Genomic DNA, 16,963 nt, shown 5'->3' with positions numbered 1-16,963 from the left:
AACTTGAAAATGAAATACAAGTGATCTCTTATTTGAGGTCTGTGTCACACATGGAACTTGAAGATAGCAATTGATAGCACAATGCCAAATAATGTAGAGGCAGAGAATGCTCTTTGGGTCTTTGTATTTCCCGAGGTATGGATCCTAAGTCATTCTTACCATTTCAAAATAATACCCATTACTGATTACTGAGCTAAGTAAGCACTTTCACACATTGACTCATTTAATCCTCGGAAAAAAGTTGAGAAATAGGGATTACTATCCCAGTTGATAAAATACGGAAACTAGAGTCTAAGAGATAAAATGACACCTGAATTCAAATACACAGTTAGGAATGAGCAGAGCTGGAATTCACACCCAGACTTGTTTGACCCCAATTGACAATCTCTTAACTTTATCACTTTCTAGAGGCAATACCTCAAGTGCTAATTATAAACCATACACATATCATAAAATCAAATGAATCAAAAGTTCAATGGTTCAATCTTGTCACTTTATTAGAAGCCTACAGGAATGACTACAACACAAATCTCCAGGTTTAGAGTTTGGTGCTAAGAGGGTCTTATTTGAGCATGAGAGAGTCTTAGTGAAGGGTAACATTCTGAATCCAAGATTTTTAAGCTGTCCTTTCCCCCGACATTTTTGAACTAGTCAGTGTGATTGTTTAGACAAGCATCTCATTTGTGACCATGAAGCTGTGGCTGATCAACAAGTCAATCATCTTAATGAGTAGGGTGTTCCTCATCAGCATCACAAGAGTGTGTGTGTGTGTGTGCATGTGTGTGTGTGTGAGAAAGAAAGTGAATGTATGTGTCTCTCCATATACACATGGGTATTAAGGTTGTGATTATGAAGGAATCTCAGATCTCAGAACTTACTGCTGATGATAGGATTTTTCTGTGAAAGGAACAGAACATTATTTTCCAAACATTTTAACCATTTAGGCACCATTTTCACTGCTAAGAATTTCTCAGCTCTTGACACAGTTTACTCAGCCAACAACATGCCGAGCTATCACATTCCTTGATAAGATAAAATGTAAAGGGAGTCATTAGACGGAAGTCTAAAGGTTAAAGACACAAAGGCAATAAAATTTGTTGAAATGTACTGAGCAGAAGTGAAAACATTTTAAAACAAATAAGTTATTATGATGAATGACTAACAAAGGGCTTGATGACTATAAGCAGGAGTTATTTAAAGAACAAACTTCAGTTTTCTGTCTATACAATTAATTATTTTAATATTGTAAGTATGAATTGAGTAGATTTATTAATTAAATAAATTCTTGATGAGATATTATTTCCTTCTGGTATGAATTAGTCATAAGTGTTAGGACTCATGATCCTTAGAAACTTTCTTATCAAACTTAAGATGTCACAGTAGCATCAGTAAGAATCATTTTTTTATTAGAATATAGTTGGCTTACAATGTTATGTTAGTTTCAGGTGCACAGCAAAGTGATTCAGATATATATACATATATGGTGATTGAGCTACCCTGCATCCAAGGTCAGGGGCGGCAGCCGAGAGGAGCTACCCGCAGTCCAAGGTAAGGAGCAGCGGCTGCGCTTTGCTGCAGCAGCTGTGAAGAGATACCCCATGTCCAAGGTAAGAGAAAACCAAGTAAGCTGGTAGGCACTGAGAGAGGGCATCAGAGGGCAGACAGACTGAAACCACAATCACAGACAACTAGCCAATCTGATCACAAGGACCACAGCTTGTCTAACTCAATGAAACTAAGCCAAGTCATGTGGGGCCACCGAAGATGGGCGGGTCATGGTGGAGAGGTCTGACAGAATGTGGTCCACTGGAGAAGGGAATGGCAAACCACTTCAGTATTCTTGCCTTTAGAACCCCATGAACAGTATGAAAAGGCAAAAAGATATGACACTGAAAGATGAACTCCCCAGGTCGGTAGGTGCCCAGTATGCTACTGGAGATCAGTGGAGAAATAACTTCAGAAGGAATGAAGGGATGGAGCCAAAGCAAAAACAACATCCAGTTGTGGATGTGACTGGTGATAGAAGCAAGGTCCGATGCTGTAAAGAGCAATGTTGCATAGGAACCTGGAATGTTAGGTTCATGAATCAAGGCAAACTGGAAGTGGTCAAACAGGAGATGGCAAGAGTGAACGTCGACATTCTAGGAATCAGCTAACTAAGATGGACTGGAATGGGTGAATTTAACTCAGATGACCATTATATCTACTACTGTAGGCAGGAATCCCATAGAAGAAATGGAGTAGCCATCATAGTCAAAAGAGTCCAAAATGCAATACTTGGATGCAATGTCAAAAATGACAGAATGATCTCTGTTCGTTTCCAAGGCAAACCATTCAATATCATGGTAATCCAAGTCTATGCACTGACCAGTAACGCTGAAGAAGCTGAAGTTGAACAGTTCTATGAAGACCTGAAGACCTTCTAGAACTAACACCCAAGAAAGATGTCCTTTTCATTATAGTGGGCTGGAATGCAAAAGTAGGAAGTCAAGAAACACCCCCGAGTAACAAGCAAATTTGGTCTTGGAGTACAGAATGAAGCAGGGCAAAGGCTAATAGAGTTTTGCCAAAAGAACGCACTGGTCATAGAAAACACCCTCTTCCAACAACACAAGCAAATACTCTACACATGGACATCACCAAATGGCCAACACTGAAATCAGATTGATTATATTCTTTGCAGCCAAAGATGGAGAAGCTCTATACAGTCAGCAAAAACAAGACCGGGAGCTGACTGTGGCTCAGATCACAAACTCCTTATTGCCAAATTCAGACTTAAATTGAAGAAAGTGGGGAAAACCACTAGACCATTGAGGTATGACCTAAATCAAATCTCTTAGGATTATACAGTGGAAGTGAGAAATAGATTTAAGGGACTAGATCTGATAGAGTGCCTGATGAACTATGGATGGAGGTTCCTGACACTGTACAGGAGACAGGGATCAAGACCATCCCCAAGAAAAAGAAATGCAAAAAGGCAAAATGGCTGTCTGAGGAGGCCTTACAAATAGCTATGAAAAGAAGAGAAGTGAAAAGCAAAGAAGAAAAGGAAAAATATACCCATCTGAATGCAGAGTTCCAAAGAATAGCAAGGAGAGATAAGAAAGCCTTCCTCAGTGATCAGTGCAAAGAAATAGAGGAAAACAATAGAATGGGAAAGACCAGAGATCTCTTCAAGAAAATTAGAGATACCAAGGGAATATTTCATACAAAGATGGGCTCAATAAAGGACAGAAATGGTATGGACCTAACAGAAGCAGAAGATATCAAGAGGTGACAAGAATATACAGAAGAACTGTACAGAAAAGATCTTCACAACCCAGATAATCACGATGGTGTGATCACTCACCTAGAGCCAGACATCCTGGAATGTGAAGTCAAGTGGGCCTTAGGAAACATCACCATGAACAAAGCTAGTGGAGGTGATGGAATTCCAGTTGAGCGATTTCAAATTCTAAAGATGATGCTGTGAAAGTGCTGCACTCAATATGCCATCAAATTTGGAAATCTCAGTGGTGGCCACAGGACTGGAAAAGGTCAGTTTTCATTCCACTCCCAAAGAAAGGCAATGCCAAAGAATTCTCAAACTACTGCACAATTGCACTCATCTCACATGCTAGTAAAGTAATGCTCAAAAGTCTCCAAGCCAGGCTTCATCAATACGTGAACCATGAACTTCCAGATGTTCAAGCTGGTTTTAGAAAAGGCAGAGCAACCAGAGATAAAATTGCCAACATCCGCTAGAACATTGAAAAAGCAAGAGAGTTCCAGAAAACATCTATTTCTGCTTTACTGACCATGCCAAAGCCTTTGACTGTGTGGATCACAATAAACTGTGGAAAATTCTGAAGGAGATGGGACTACCAGACCACCTGACCTGACTCTTGAGAAACCTGTATGCAGGTCAAGAAGCAACAGTTAGAACTGGACATGGAACAACAGACTGGTTATAAATTGGGAAAGGAGTACGTCAAGGCTCTATATTGTCAACCCTGCTTATTTAACTTATATGCAGAGTACATCATGAGAAACGCTGGGCTGGATGAAGCACAAGCTGGAATCAAGATTGCCGGGAGAAATATCAATAACCTCAGATATGCAGATGACACCACCCTTATGGCAGAAAGTGAAGAAGAACTAAAGAGCCTCTTGATGAAAGTGAAAGAGGAGAGTGAAAAAGTTGGCTTAAAGCTCAACATTCAGAAAACTAAGACCATGGCATCTGGTCCCATCACTTCATGGGCAATAGATGGGGAAACAGTGGCTGACTTTGTCTTTTTTGGGCTCCAAAATCACTGCAGATGGTGATTGCAGCCATGAAATTAAAAGACGCTTACTCCTTGAAAGAAAAGTTATGACCAACCTAGACAGCATATTAAAAAGCAGAGACATTACTTTGTCAACACAGGTTGCCAAGTCTAGGCTATGGTTTTTCCAGTGGTCATGTATGAATGTGAGAGTTGGACAGTGAAGAAAGCTGAGCGCAGAAGAATTGATGCTTTTGAACTGTGGTGTTGAAGAAGACTCTTGAGAGTCCCTTGAACTGCAAGGAGATCCAACCAGTCCATCCTAAAGGAGATCAGTCCTGGGTATTCATTGGAAGGATTGATGTTGAAGCTGAAACTCCAATACTTTGGCCACCTGATGCAAAGAGCTGACTCATTGGAAAAGACCCTGATGCTGGGAAAGATTGAAGGCAGGAGGAGCAGGGGCTGACAGAGGATGGGATGGTTGGATGGCATCACCAACTCAATAGACGTGAGTTTGGGTGAACTCCGGGAGTTGGTAATGGACAGGGAGGCCTGGCATGTTGCGGTTCATGGGGTCACAAAGAGTCGGACATGACTGAGTGACTGAACTGAACTGAACTGATGGTGATTGACTGAGTCCCTCATTCGTATCTGACTCTTGTGACCCCATGGACTATGGCCTACCAAGCTCCTCTTTTTCAGATTCTTTCCCATCCAAGTTATTACAAAATATTGAGTAGAGTTCCCTGTGCTATTACAGTAGGTCCTTTTTAGTTATCTATTTTATATATAGTAGTATGTATATGTAAATTGCAATTTCCCAATTTATCCCTTCCTGCCATGTTTCCCCTTTGGCAACCATAAGTCTGATTTCGAAATCTGTGAGTCTGTTTCTGTTCTGTAATAAGTTCATTTCTGTCATTTAAAAAATAATTTTATTTAATTATTTTTGGCCGAGCGGGGCCTTTGCTGCTGCACAGGCTTTCCTTTAGTTGCAGCAGGTAGGGGCTACTCTCTAGTTGTGGTGAGTGGGCTTCGCACTGCAGTGGCCCTTCTTGTTGCAGAGCACAGGCTCCAGGGTGTGCAGGCTTCAGTAGTGGGCTCAACAGTTGCAGCTCCTGGACTCTAGAGCACAGGCTTGATAGTTGTGATGCATGGGCTTAGTTGTTCTGTGGCATGTGGAATCTTTCCAAACGAGGGATCGATCCCATGTCTCCTGAATTAGCAGGCAGATTCTTTACCACTGAACCACCAGGGAAGCTCTGTGTCATTTTTTAAAATTAGATTTCACATATAAGTGAGACCATATGACAATAGAACACTGCTCAGCCATAAAAATAAATTTAAAAAAAATGAAATAATGCCATTTGCAGCAATATGGATGGACCTAGAGAGTATCATAGTTAATGAAGTCAGAGTAAGGAATCATTTTGATAAATTACACTCAAGAGAGAAAAATATACTTATTTTTCTAACTTCTTTTTCAAGTTATTTTAATAACCATAAAATCATCTTTTAAAACTCAGGTGCTCACTTACATCAATTGTATCTCTTATTTTACCAAAAAAAGCTAATGTAGAAAATATAGAGTGTGTTGTGTCTTAGAGCACACTCCTTCACCTCTCTTAGTAGATAAAAGTGTTCAAGTGAAAACCCAAACTCCTTTGTCAATATGAAGAACACAGCATATAATCCAGGCTCTTGCGAATGACTGCAAATTCAGCATTGTTTCAAGGCCAGGAAGTGCCATCTAAGAAGTGACACATTAACAGTTTTTAAACAGTGAGAGTCATAATATCTGAGGATAAGAGCTGCTGGTTTGAACAATAAATTCTTTTTTTATCTATTTATTTTTAATTGAAGGATAATTGCTTTATAGTATTGGTTTCTATCAAACATCAACATCAATCAGCCATAGGTTTACCCATGTCCCTTCCCACTTGAACCTCCCTCCCACTTCCCACTCATCCCACCCTTCTAGGCTGTTACCAAGCCCCAGTTTGAGTTCCCTGAGACAAACAGCAAATTCCCATTGGCTGTCTATTTTACACATGGTAATATACGTTTCCATGTTACTCTCTCCTTACCTCCCACCCTCTCCTTCTCCCCCTCAACTCCCCAGCCGTGTCCATAAGTCTTGAGCAATGAATTTTTAGGTAGGGTTCATTTTTAATGAAATGAGAAGGCCTTAATCCATGTGTATTTGGTAAAACCAGATCTGGAAGCCTCCCATTTCTCCATAGCTCATTAGGGACTAGTTTAGATTTGGGGACTAGCTTAAGGGACTAGTCCTTTTACCAAGTAAGAAGCACTATAATTACAAGCTGGAAAGCTCTGCTGGCCTCTCAGAGGGGAGGGCAGAGTTGAGGATGTCAAGAAACCATCTGGTCATTAGAACAGACCAGTAAATTTGTCTTCCAGTCATGTAAACATTCATGTATTCGTTACTGTTTCCTTAGGCTCCATGATCACTTTCCCTCCAAATAAATATTTTTTAAAATCTCCACTCACAGTGGAATTTTTTTATTGTTGCTGTTAATTGTCAGGGTTCCGTTTGGGGGAAACTATATTTATTTGTGCAAAATCTGTAAAAGATATAAACACAAAGAGCAATCTGTTCACTTCCTTAAAGGCTCACATTCTCTGTAAAAAGCACAAATAGCCATTCTATGTAGTTCCCCACAGCTAAAGCCAGTCACCAAAACTTTTTGTCCTCACTGTGCATACTATATAATTAAAGAAATGCAATTTTGATAACAGAAAAATGTTTAAGTAGGTAACATACCTCTTTTACTTTATCATTTCTTTATAGTGATGTATTTCTATCTCTAACTTTTACCCCAAAACTTTTTTGATCACTTCCAGGGAAAATGTAAGTACAATATAACAAATCAGGAGGGAGGAATTTTCTACAGTGAGCATGTATTCCTCTTGCAAAGAGAAAGAGAAAGCAAAAAAAGTTATTTTTCTCTTCATTTTCTTTATTTTCTCTACTCATGTTATTTTAGGAATTAACACAAGCTGGAATCGAGATTGCCAGAAGAAATATCAATAACCTCAGATACGCAGATGACAGCACCCCATGGCAGAAAGTGAAGAAGAACTAAAGAGCCTCTTGATGAAAGTGAAAGAGAAGAGTGAAAGAGTTGGCTTAAAGCTCAACATTCAGAAAACTAAGATCATGGCATCCAGTCACATCACTCCATGGCAAATAGATGGGGAAACAATGGAAACAGTGACAGACTTTACTTTTGGGGACTCAAAAATCACTGCAGATGGTGACTGAAGCCATGAAATTAAAAGATGCTTGCTCCTTGGAAGAAAAGTTATGACCAACCTAGACAGCATATTAAAAAGCAGAGACATCACTTTACCAACAAAGGTCCGTCTAGTCAAGGCTATGGTTTTTCCAATAGCCATGTATGGATGTGAGAGCTGGACTATAAAGAAAGCTGAACACCAAAGAATTGATGTTTTTGAACTGTGGTGTTGGAGAAGACTCCAGTGAATATTCATTGGAAGGACTGGTGCTGAAGCTGAAACTCCAATACTTTGGCCACCTGATGCAAAGAACCAACTCATTGGAAAAGACCCTGATGCTGGGAAAGATTGAAGGTGGGAGGAGAAGGGAATGAGAGAGGATGAGATGGTTGGATGGCATCACCAACTCAATGGACATGAGTTTGAGTAAGCTCCGGGAGTTGGTGATAGACAGGGAGGCCTGGTGTGCTGCAGTCCATCGGGTCGCAAAGAGTCAGACATGACTGAGTGACTGAACTGAACTGAAAAGTTACTTAAATAAAAAGAGAAAGAGAGAAGGATCATAAGAAAGGGCAGCTAAAAACAAGGCAGGAATGAAGCAGCTACTTAGACTGCACATTTTAAAAGAAATCAATATTTATATTCATTCCAAAATTTCTTCTGTAAAGTCAACTTGGAAAAGGGAAATCTTAGCTTAGGGGTAAAACAGCCTTTATGAAGGAAAATGGGGGCTGGGATCAAGTGCCAACAGCAGGCACGTGCTAGGTCATACCAGTGGCAGGGAAGAGGCATCAACACTGCCTCTGCAAACAGCAGCTTCAAAACTGCTCCTCATGGGAATTCCCAGGTGGTCCAGTGGTTAAGATTCCATGCTTCCACTGCAAGGGACACAGGTTCAATCCCTGGTCAGGGAATTAAGATCACCTCATGGTGTGGCCAAAAACCTGCTCCTGATGTTCTTTAAGGGCTAAAACAATTGGGCAACCAAGCTGTCTGCTGTGATCAAACTGCTGAGTGCTGTTCCAAGCTCAGACTGGGTTTTGAGAACAGTGCAGCAGGTAACGTGCCTGATTTCATCACCCTGTCTCCTGACATCACATCAACAAGCACAGAGGAATAAACTGTGGCAGGGCTTTCAAAGGAAGGTAAGTTCTGTGAGGAGAGGCTACACCAGATAGTCTGAATTAGACTGGCAGTCAAGCTCAGCTCATCTCCAAAGTGACAGTAAAGTGAAAGTGAAGTCGTTCAGTCGTGTCTGACTCTGAGACCCCATGGACTGTAGCCTACAAGGCTCCTCCGTCCATGGGATTTTCCAGGCAAGAATATTGGAGTGGGTTGCCACTTCCTTCTCCAGGAGATCTTCCTGACCCAGGGATTGAACCCTGGTCTCCCGCATTGTAGGCAGACGCTTTACCTTCTGAGCCACCAGGGAAGATTGACAGTTAAGCAGAGACCTAAAGACTACATAGGAATAAATTATGTGAAGAATGGAGAAAGAATTTTTCAGGTGGTAGAGAGAGAAGGTGCAAATATCTTTCGGCTAAAGGGACTTTCCTGGTGGTCCAATGGTTAAGAATCCGCCTTCCAATGCAGGGCACATGGGTCACGGATTCGATCCCTAGTCGGGGAATTAAGATCGCACATGCTACGGGGCGACGAAGCCTGTGCACCACAACTAGAGAAGCCTGCGTGCTGTCACGAAGACCCAGCACAGCTCCCCCCTCCCCCAAAAAAAGATCCTTCAGCTAACGTGAACTGAAAGGACAGTGTGAGGAGGGGGAAGCAGACAGAGAAGAGGAGAGAAGCTATGGTTTATGCAGAGTTTTCTATATACGAGGAACTGTGTTAAGTCCTTCCTATGCATCCATTCACTTAATCCTTATAAAAACTGTATGCTCTGGTTACCAAAGGGGACAGTGGAGAGAGGGGTAAATTAGGAATACGGGATTAACAGATACACACTGCTACATGTGAAACAGACAAACAACAAGGATTTACTGTATAACACTGACGACTATATTCAACATCTTGTAATAACCCATAACAGAAAAGAATTTGAATATATACATATCAATATATTGATATATAACTGAATCACTTTGATGTACACTTGAAACTAACACAATATTGTAAATCAACAAAGGTTCAATAATAATAAACCTCTATGATGTAGCTACTACTATTTTCCCATTTTATTTTTAAATGTATTTTCTTTAAAGATTTTTTTTTCATGTGCACCATTTTTAAAGTCTTTATTGAGTTTGTTACAATATTACTTCTGTTTTATAGTTTTTGGCCATGAGGCATGTGGGATCTTAGTGTCCCAAGCAGGGACTGAACCCACATCCCCTGTATTGGAAGGGGGAGTCTTAACCCCTGGACCACTGGGTAAGTCTCCTATTTTCCCATTTTAAAGATAAACAAACTGAGGTAGGGAGAGACTAAGAGTTGTTTCTAGGGTCACACAGCAAGTAAGAAGGATGGAGCATGAAACTCAAACATCTAACCATTAGACCACATTGCCTATGGTAGAGCCAGTTATTGGCCATGATAGTCTGTGGACTTGATTCTAAGTTCACTGAAGATGACGACATTGGAGGGAAGGAAAGATGACTTGGGGATTCAGCAAAGAAGCTGTTGAGGCTGTCAAGGCAGCCAATGCCCCATTAGATTGTTCCTCAACTCACAGCAACCAGAAGATGAAATTAAAGACTCGGTCAGCACAGTAGGATCCTCTATGACCCACCTCCCAAAATATTGGAAATAAAACCAAAAATAAACAAATGGGACCTAATTAAAATTAAAAGCTTCTGCACAACAGAGGAAACTATAAGCGAGGTAAAAAGACAGCCTTCAGAATGGGAGAAAACAATAGCAAATGAAGCAATAGACAAAGGATTAATCTCAAAAATATACAAGCAACTCCTGAAGCTCAATTCCAGAAAAATAAACGACCCAATTAAAAAGTGGGCCAAATAACTAAACAGACATTTCTCCAAAGAAGACATACAGATGGCTAACAAACACATGAAAAGATGATCAACATCACTCATTATCAGAGAAATGCAAATCAAAACCACAATGGGGTACCATTTCACACCAGTCAGAATGGCAGCTATCCAAAAGTCTACAGGCAATAAATGCTGGAGAGGGTGTGGCGAAAAGGGAACCCTCTTACACTGTTGGTGGGAATGCAAACTAGTACAGCCGCTATGGAGAACAGTGTGGAGATTCCCTAAAAAACTGGAAATAGAACTGCCATATGACCCAGCAATCCCACTCCTGGGCATACACACTGAGGAAACCAGAACTGAAAGAGACACGTGCACCCCAATGTTCATCGCAGCACTGTTTATAACAGCCAGGACATGGAAGCAACCTAGATGTCCATCAGCAGATGAATGGATAAGAAAGCTGTGGTACGTGCTCGCTTCAGCAGCACATATACTAAAATTGGAACGATACAGAGAAGATTAGCATGGCCCCTGCGCAAGGATGACACGCAAATTCGTGAAGCGTTCCATATTTGAAAGAAAAAAAAAAAAAAAGAAAGCTGTGGTACGTATACACAATGGAATATTACTCAGCCATTAAAAAGAATACATGTGAATCAGTTCTAATGAGGTGGATGAAACTGGAGCCTATTATACAGAGTGAAGTAAGCCAGAAAGAAAAACACCAATACAGTATACTAACGCATATATATGGAATTTAGAAAGATGGTAACAATAACCCTGTATGCGAGACAGCAAAACAGACACAGATGTATTGAACAGCCTTTTGGACTCTGTGAGAGAGAGTGAGGGCGGGATGATATGGGAGAGTGGCATTGAAACATGTAAATTATCATATGTGAAATGAATCGCTAGTCCAGGTTTGATGCATGAGACAGGGTGCTCAGGGCTGGTGCACTGGGATGACCCAGAGGGATGGGATGGGGAGGAAGGTGGTAGGGGGGTTCAGGATGGGGAACACATGTACACCCATGGCAGATTCAAGTCAATGTATGGCAAAACCAATACAATATTGTAAAGTAAAATAAATTAATTAATTAATTTAAAAATAAATAAATAAATAAAGACTTGGTCAGAAAAAGTATGACAGGTCTAGATGAACAGTTTCCAAAGTTAATTTTGCCCTGAGACAAAATGGTCTAGAGAAAGCAAAATGCTAATAATTTAGATATAACATGATGAGGGGAAAAAAATCTGGAAAAGAAGAAAAGTCACAGTCCTATGGAAGATTTTTTAAAAATATATGAAACACACAAAGAACTTTAGTCATAGTACTTTAAGAGAATAAAAAATAATAAAATATACAGCATCTAAAAGAAACACTTTAATATGTCTAAGTGTTTAAAACACAGATTATAACCACTGTTATTTTGACCCTCTCCAAACCAGTCAATCCTAAAGGAAATCAACCCTGAATATGCATTGGAAGGACTGATGCTGAAGCTCCAATACTTTGGCTACCTGATGTGAAAAGCCTACTCATTGGAAAACACCCTAATGCTGGGAAAGATTGAGGGCAGGAGAAGGGGGAGACAGAGGATGACATGGTTGTATGGCATCATTAATTCAACGGACATGAGTTTGAACAAACTCTGGGAGATAGTGAAGGACAGGGAAGCCTGGTGTGCTGCAGTACATGGGGCTGCAAAGAGTTGGACATGACTTAGGGACTGAACAACTGACTAAACTCACTAACCTGTGTCTACACACAGTTTCCTTTGAGAAGCATGTCTGAGGTTGGAAGACAAGTAACATCACTGCCAAGAAATAAATGATGAAACCCACCACCAACCTCCCAGCATGATTATGATTAATTGAATCAGTGTTTGTAAAGCATTTAAAGTAGTGCCTGACACAGAGAAACAGTTACTTATGTGTTAAATAAGTAACCGGTAGCCATTGCTAAACCATCTATTGTTTCAAATGAATTAGAAGAAAATAGAAAATAGAATGCAGTAAACAGTGATTACAGTTTGTTCAACTTTGGTTATAGTTACACTGCAACCCAGCACCCCATATATCAGGAGAAGTCAAAAAGTTGGAGACAGAGTGTCACACTATAGAGCCTGATTCTTTAATTCTTAGATTTGCCTGTCCATGTCACAAAGAAAAAAACTACTGCATGGATATTCCCTATGCAGGCAGAGACAGCTTGCACCAGCTGACAAGAGCCTGTAGTATGTACCACTTCTCAATTCTGTGATCAGTGATCAGCGATACCACCTTGGTATCTGGAAATTGGTCATGATGAGAGTACTCACACTAGAAAAACTGGCAAATGCTACCCATAAGGACTTTTACCCCTCCTCAACCAGGAGAGACAGTTTAAATACTGACCAGCATACTACTATCTCTCTGCTCAAAACTGTACACAAGTTTTCATAAAATAATGACAATAATGAATTCAGTCCATCATCAGTTCTGCAGAATCTCATGGGCATACATTCTCAGCAGTGAAACAATGGTGACAACTTTTTCTTTAAAAGGCATTGGATCCAGTAAATTCAATGCCCTCAATTCACTTTCAGTTCCCTGCTAGACATTGCACAAATCTGAGAAGAAATATTAATAAATGTATGATTTCTTAATTTTAGGCAATGTGAAATTCTAAGAGAATTCCTTTGTCTGATGACACAGCAGGAAGGCTTGGTAAAGACCATCTTTCCCTCTATAGACATGTAACACTGGACAAGAACCGCTCAACACATAAAATTATTGATTTTTTTAAACTCCATTTTTTAAGATTGTGAAAACTTTCTTAATATTCTAATCTTCAGTTTTTCATTTGAGATATTCTAGTCCTTCTCTTTGATAGGTGTTTAGATCAGAGAATGTAATTTAATTAACAATATATAAATAGAAAATCTATTTTCCACATTTAATATATATTAAGTATAAAATATACACTATAATTATTAATTATATTAATTATGCTAATAATTAACATAATCATATATTAATATGCACTGTGCACGTGTGTGTCTGTGTGTGCTTTCAGTCATGTCCAACTCTTTGCAATCCCATTGGCTGTAGCCCACCAGGCTCCTCTGTCCATGGGGTTTCCCAGGCAAGAATACTGCTGTGGATTGCGATTTCCTGCTCCAGAGGATCTTTCCAACCCAGGGATCCAGCCTGAGCCTCTAGAGTCTCCTGCATTGGCAGGCGGATTCTTTACCACTAGCGCCACTTGGGAAGCCATATAATATACATTAATATACAATAAATATTAAATAATTCTAGATTTTTGAAATGGTTTGATATTCCTCTACTAGTTAAGTGCTTGGATATAGACCATAGCTAGAAACCCAGCCTGAGCCCATTCTGGGTAACAAAAAGGACACACGTGGGAATGAGCCTGATTCCTTGCATTCAGAACACTTAGCTTTAACTATACGTATTTGTTAGTGTAGTTTTAGAAACCTGCTATTGCACCCACTAGACTGTGCGTGCATGCTCAACCACGTCTGACTTTTTGCGATCCCATGGACTGTAGCCAAACAGGCTCCTCTGTCCATGGAATTTTTCAGACAAGAATACTGGAGTGGGTTGCCATTTTCTCCACCAGGGGATCTTCCTGACCCAGGGCTGGAACCCCGGTCTCCTGCACTGGCAGTTGGATTCTTTACCTAGTGAGCCATCGGGGAAGCCCCGCTAGATGGTGAGCTCCATGCACAGGGGACTCTGCTTTCACCACCTCTCCCTCTCACCCCACCACTGTACCCCCAGCACCTAGTGGAATGCCTGGTTTGGACCAGATCCTCCATAAAAATTTGCTGCATAAACGGTAGGAGGAACTCCTGGTACGGAGTTCTATAAGCATGAGGGCACCACGGGCATTCTGGTGGGGGTGGGGGGAGGGCGGAATCCGCACTAAGGGAAGGAAGCCCAACCATCAAAGCTAGGCTGAATAATAACCCCTTCCCCCTGACCCAACCTCCCCCATGCTCTCAATCCTCTCACATCACAGGAAAACTTGCGAGTCCTGCATGAGGTCTACCACTCAGATAGCCCTCTGCCTCAGGGTCCTAAAGACAGCCCTTGAAGCAAGATGAGAAGCTTCGGAAGGCATTGGGAATTCCTGGCAGTGCAGCCTGGGTACCTTCCAGAGACTGTGGCCGCCACAGAACATGCGCATGCGCGGTGTGAGCTCGCCCAGCCTCTAGGACCCCGCGAAGGTGGCGGGGACTCAAGGTTTTCCAAAGCCTCCCAGGCACCAGCAGCGACAGGAGTGACCTAGCACGGGCAGACGTGCCAATGAGTGATTCCAAGAAGAGTTTGTGAGTTCATAGGAAGCAGCCTTTACAACACCGACTCCACCCGAAACAACAGAGTCTGTGCAAATTGGTGTCCCACTACTAATGTATACACGACTTAAAAGGCTCTCTGGCCATCAGCTCCACAACCTGTCACTCTCTCCAATCCTATGCAAGAAAATTTAGATACCAAAAATGCATGACCTATCTCTTTAATTTCTAGCTGGGGCCTTAAATTTTTGTTGCTTATTATAAAGTAATGCATGCTGGACTTCCTTCCACCCAGGGGGCATAGGTTCCATCCCTGGTTGGGAACGAAGATTCCGCATGTCCTGTGGCCAAAAAGCTAATAAAATAAAGTTAGGTTTAAAAAAAATAAAGTATTGCCTGCTGAATTCTTTATGTTCTCTTTCTCTTACCAGATGCTGAAAATGTTTATTTTGAAAATACCTTGCAATTCTCAAAAACTGCACTTTATATATTAAAAATGTTCATACATTTTACTTCCTTCCTAGAGAAAAAAAAATTAAATGCCAAATTGCTACAATCACGTAAAGCTGTCCTACTCAAAGGGAGTCAGTTCAGACCTGAGAACACCTGACGCCCCATGTCGTTTGGCACAGGAACCAGGACAGTCTAGTTTCTGGCCCGGTCGGCGCTGACCTAATCCTGACAGCTGGTGCTTCATTAGAAGTTATAAATCAGAAACTCTACCCTTCTCTCACCCCCAGTCTGGTAAATGGCTACTTGTTTCTTGAGAAGGGGGGAAAAAATCCTAGAGCTGACATACTTTTCTGAAACTTCCTTCTTCTAAACAGCAAAGGGAGGGTATAAAAGGAAATGCCCCCCTCCCCTTCTTGGCATGGCTGCGGACTCAGTGTTCCTCATATGTACTCTCTAACCCCATTGCAAAACACATTATGGAAACCAGCGCACACACTGGGTTCAGACTGTGTGATAAGCTTTTTCTTAAAAAGAAGCAAAGGGGAACTCAAGATGCCATTCATTTTATTCAGAGAAAAGCAGCGTCCCTTTTTTTTTTTTTTTTTAATTTCTTTTCCCATCTGTAACATCTCTAACATGCTATTTTGTTATGAAGTGATAAGTTCCATTTCAAGGAAATCTGGAAAGGAGATTCCTTTCAGAATTTGGATTTTATCTCTTGGCTTTTAACTTGCTATTGGTCTCAGTTCCTGATACTTTCTATGGTCAAAGGCTCTCAATCAGGGTGGGCATCAGAAGTGCTTAGAGAACTTTAAATAAATTACATATGCCAGCCTTAAAACCTTGCATATCCTTTGAGCGTGAAATTGCACACGGAGGCATTTCACTTGAAGAAATAATCATCTGTGCTGCTGAAGTGCCTGCAGCACTTGGTCCAAATCTCTGGGTATTAAAGAGACTACACACAAGGAGCTGGAGCACAGCCACTGAGAGCAGATTTATTTGAAAACCTTACACTGCCAACATCATACCTGGCACCTCTTACTGATGTGACAGTGGAAACCGCCTTCTCTGCAGGGCTATGATGTTTTCCACTCAAATAGCCTGTTGATCTCACTTCTAGCAAGTCACGTCTGACTCTGCAGACACCCCCCATGGAGCCAAACCACCTTGCCACCCCACTGGTACAATCCCTTGTGGCCCCTCTGTGTTCGCCCTCATGAGCAGCCAGTCCGCAATAGTCCCTCTCTTCTGGCTAGGGCTGTTGCCAAGGAGTCTGGGCATGTGCAATGCTCAGGGTCTCCTAAGGACAGTGTCTGTGGTCATCATACTGATATCATTCGGCTGCTATCCAGCAACAGTTAACTCTCTCTGTCTCCAATCTCTGCTAGGCTAGACACATCACAGAGTGAGTGGCTGCTGACTCCTGTACATGGCAGAGGGTCCCCGCAAACAGAGACCCCCTGCACCAACCACACACCTGTGACCTAACTGGGCAGGTCTCCCCTGTTCAGCTCAAATACACAGCATCTTATTTATTTTAACCATATCCTTGTCTTCCTCTTCTCAACCCTTTCACTTCTGAAAAAGTCAAAACAATAATGTTTGTAGTAGCTAAAAACTAGGAGGGGACTTCCCTGGTGGCACAGCGGATAAGAATCCGCCTGCCAATGTAGGGAACACAGGTTCAATGCCTGGTCCGGGAAGATTCCAAATGCCATGGAGCAACTAAGCCTGTGTG

At 41.4% G+C, this 16,963-nt stretch overlaps 1 protein-coding gene and 1 non-coding gene across 2 annotated transcripts in view; one reads left to right on the top strand and one right to left on the bottom strand.

The window, feature by feature from the left end:
* TMEM236 (transmembrane protein 236) overlaps positions 1-16,963 on the bottom strand; it is a 39,661-nt gene that overhangs the window by 3,926 nt on the left and 18,772 nt on the right. The window lies entirely within an intron of this gene.
* LOC122449115 lies at positions 10,935-11,041 on the top strand. Its single transcript, XR_006271917.1, has one exon. It is a non-coding gene; the product is annotated as a U6 spliceosomal RNA (small nuclear RNA).

The sequence above is a fragment of the Cervus canadensis genome, chromosome 10, assembly GCF_019320065.1.
Source record: "Cervus canadensis isolate Bull #8, Minnesota chromosome 10, ASM1932006v1, whole genome shotgun sequence".
NCBI lineage: Eukaryota > Metazoa > Chordata > Mammalia > Artiodactyla > Cervidae > Cervus > Cervus canadensis.
Note: the sequence above shows the minus strand (reverse complement) of the source record. Positions and strands in the feature narration are given on the sequence as shown.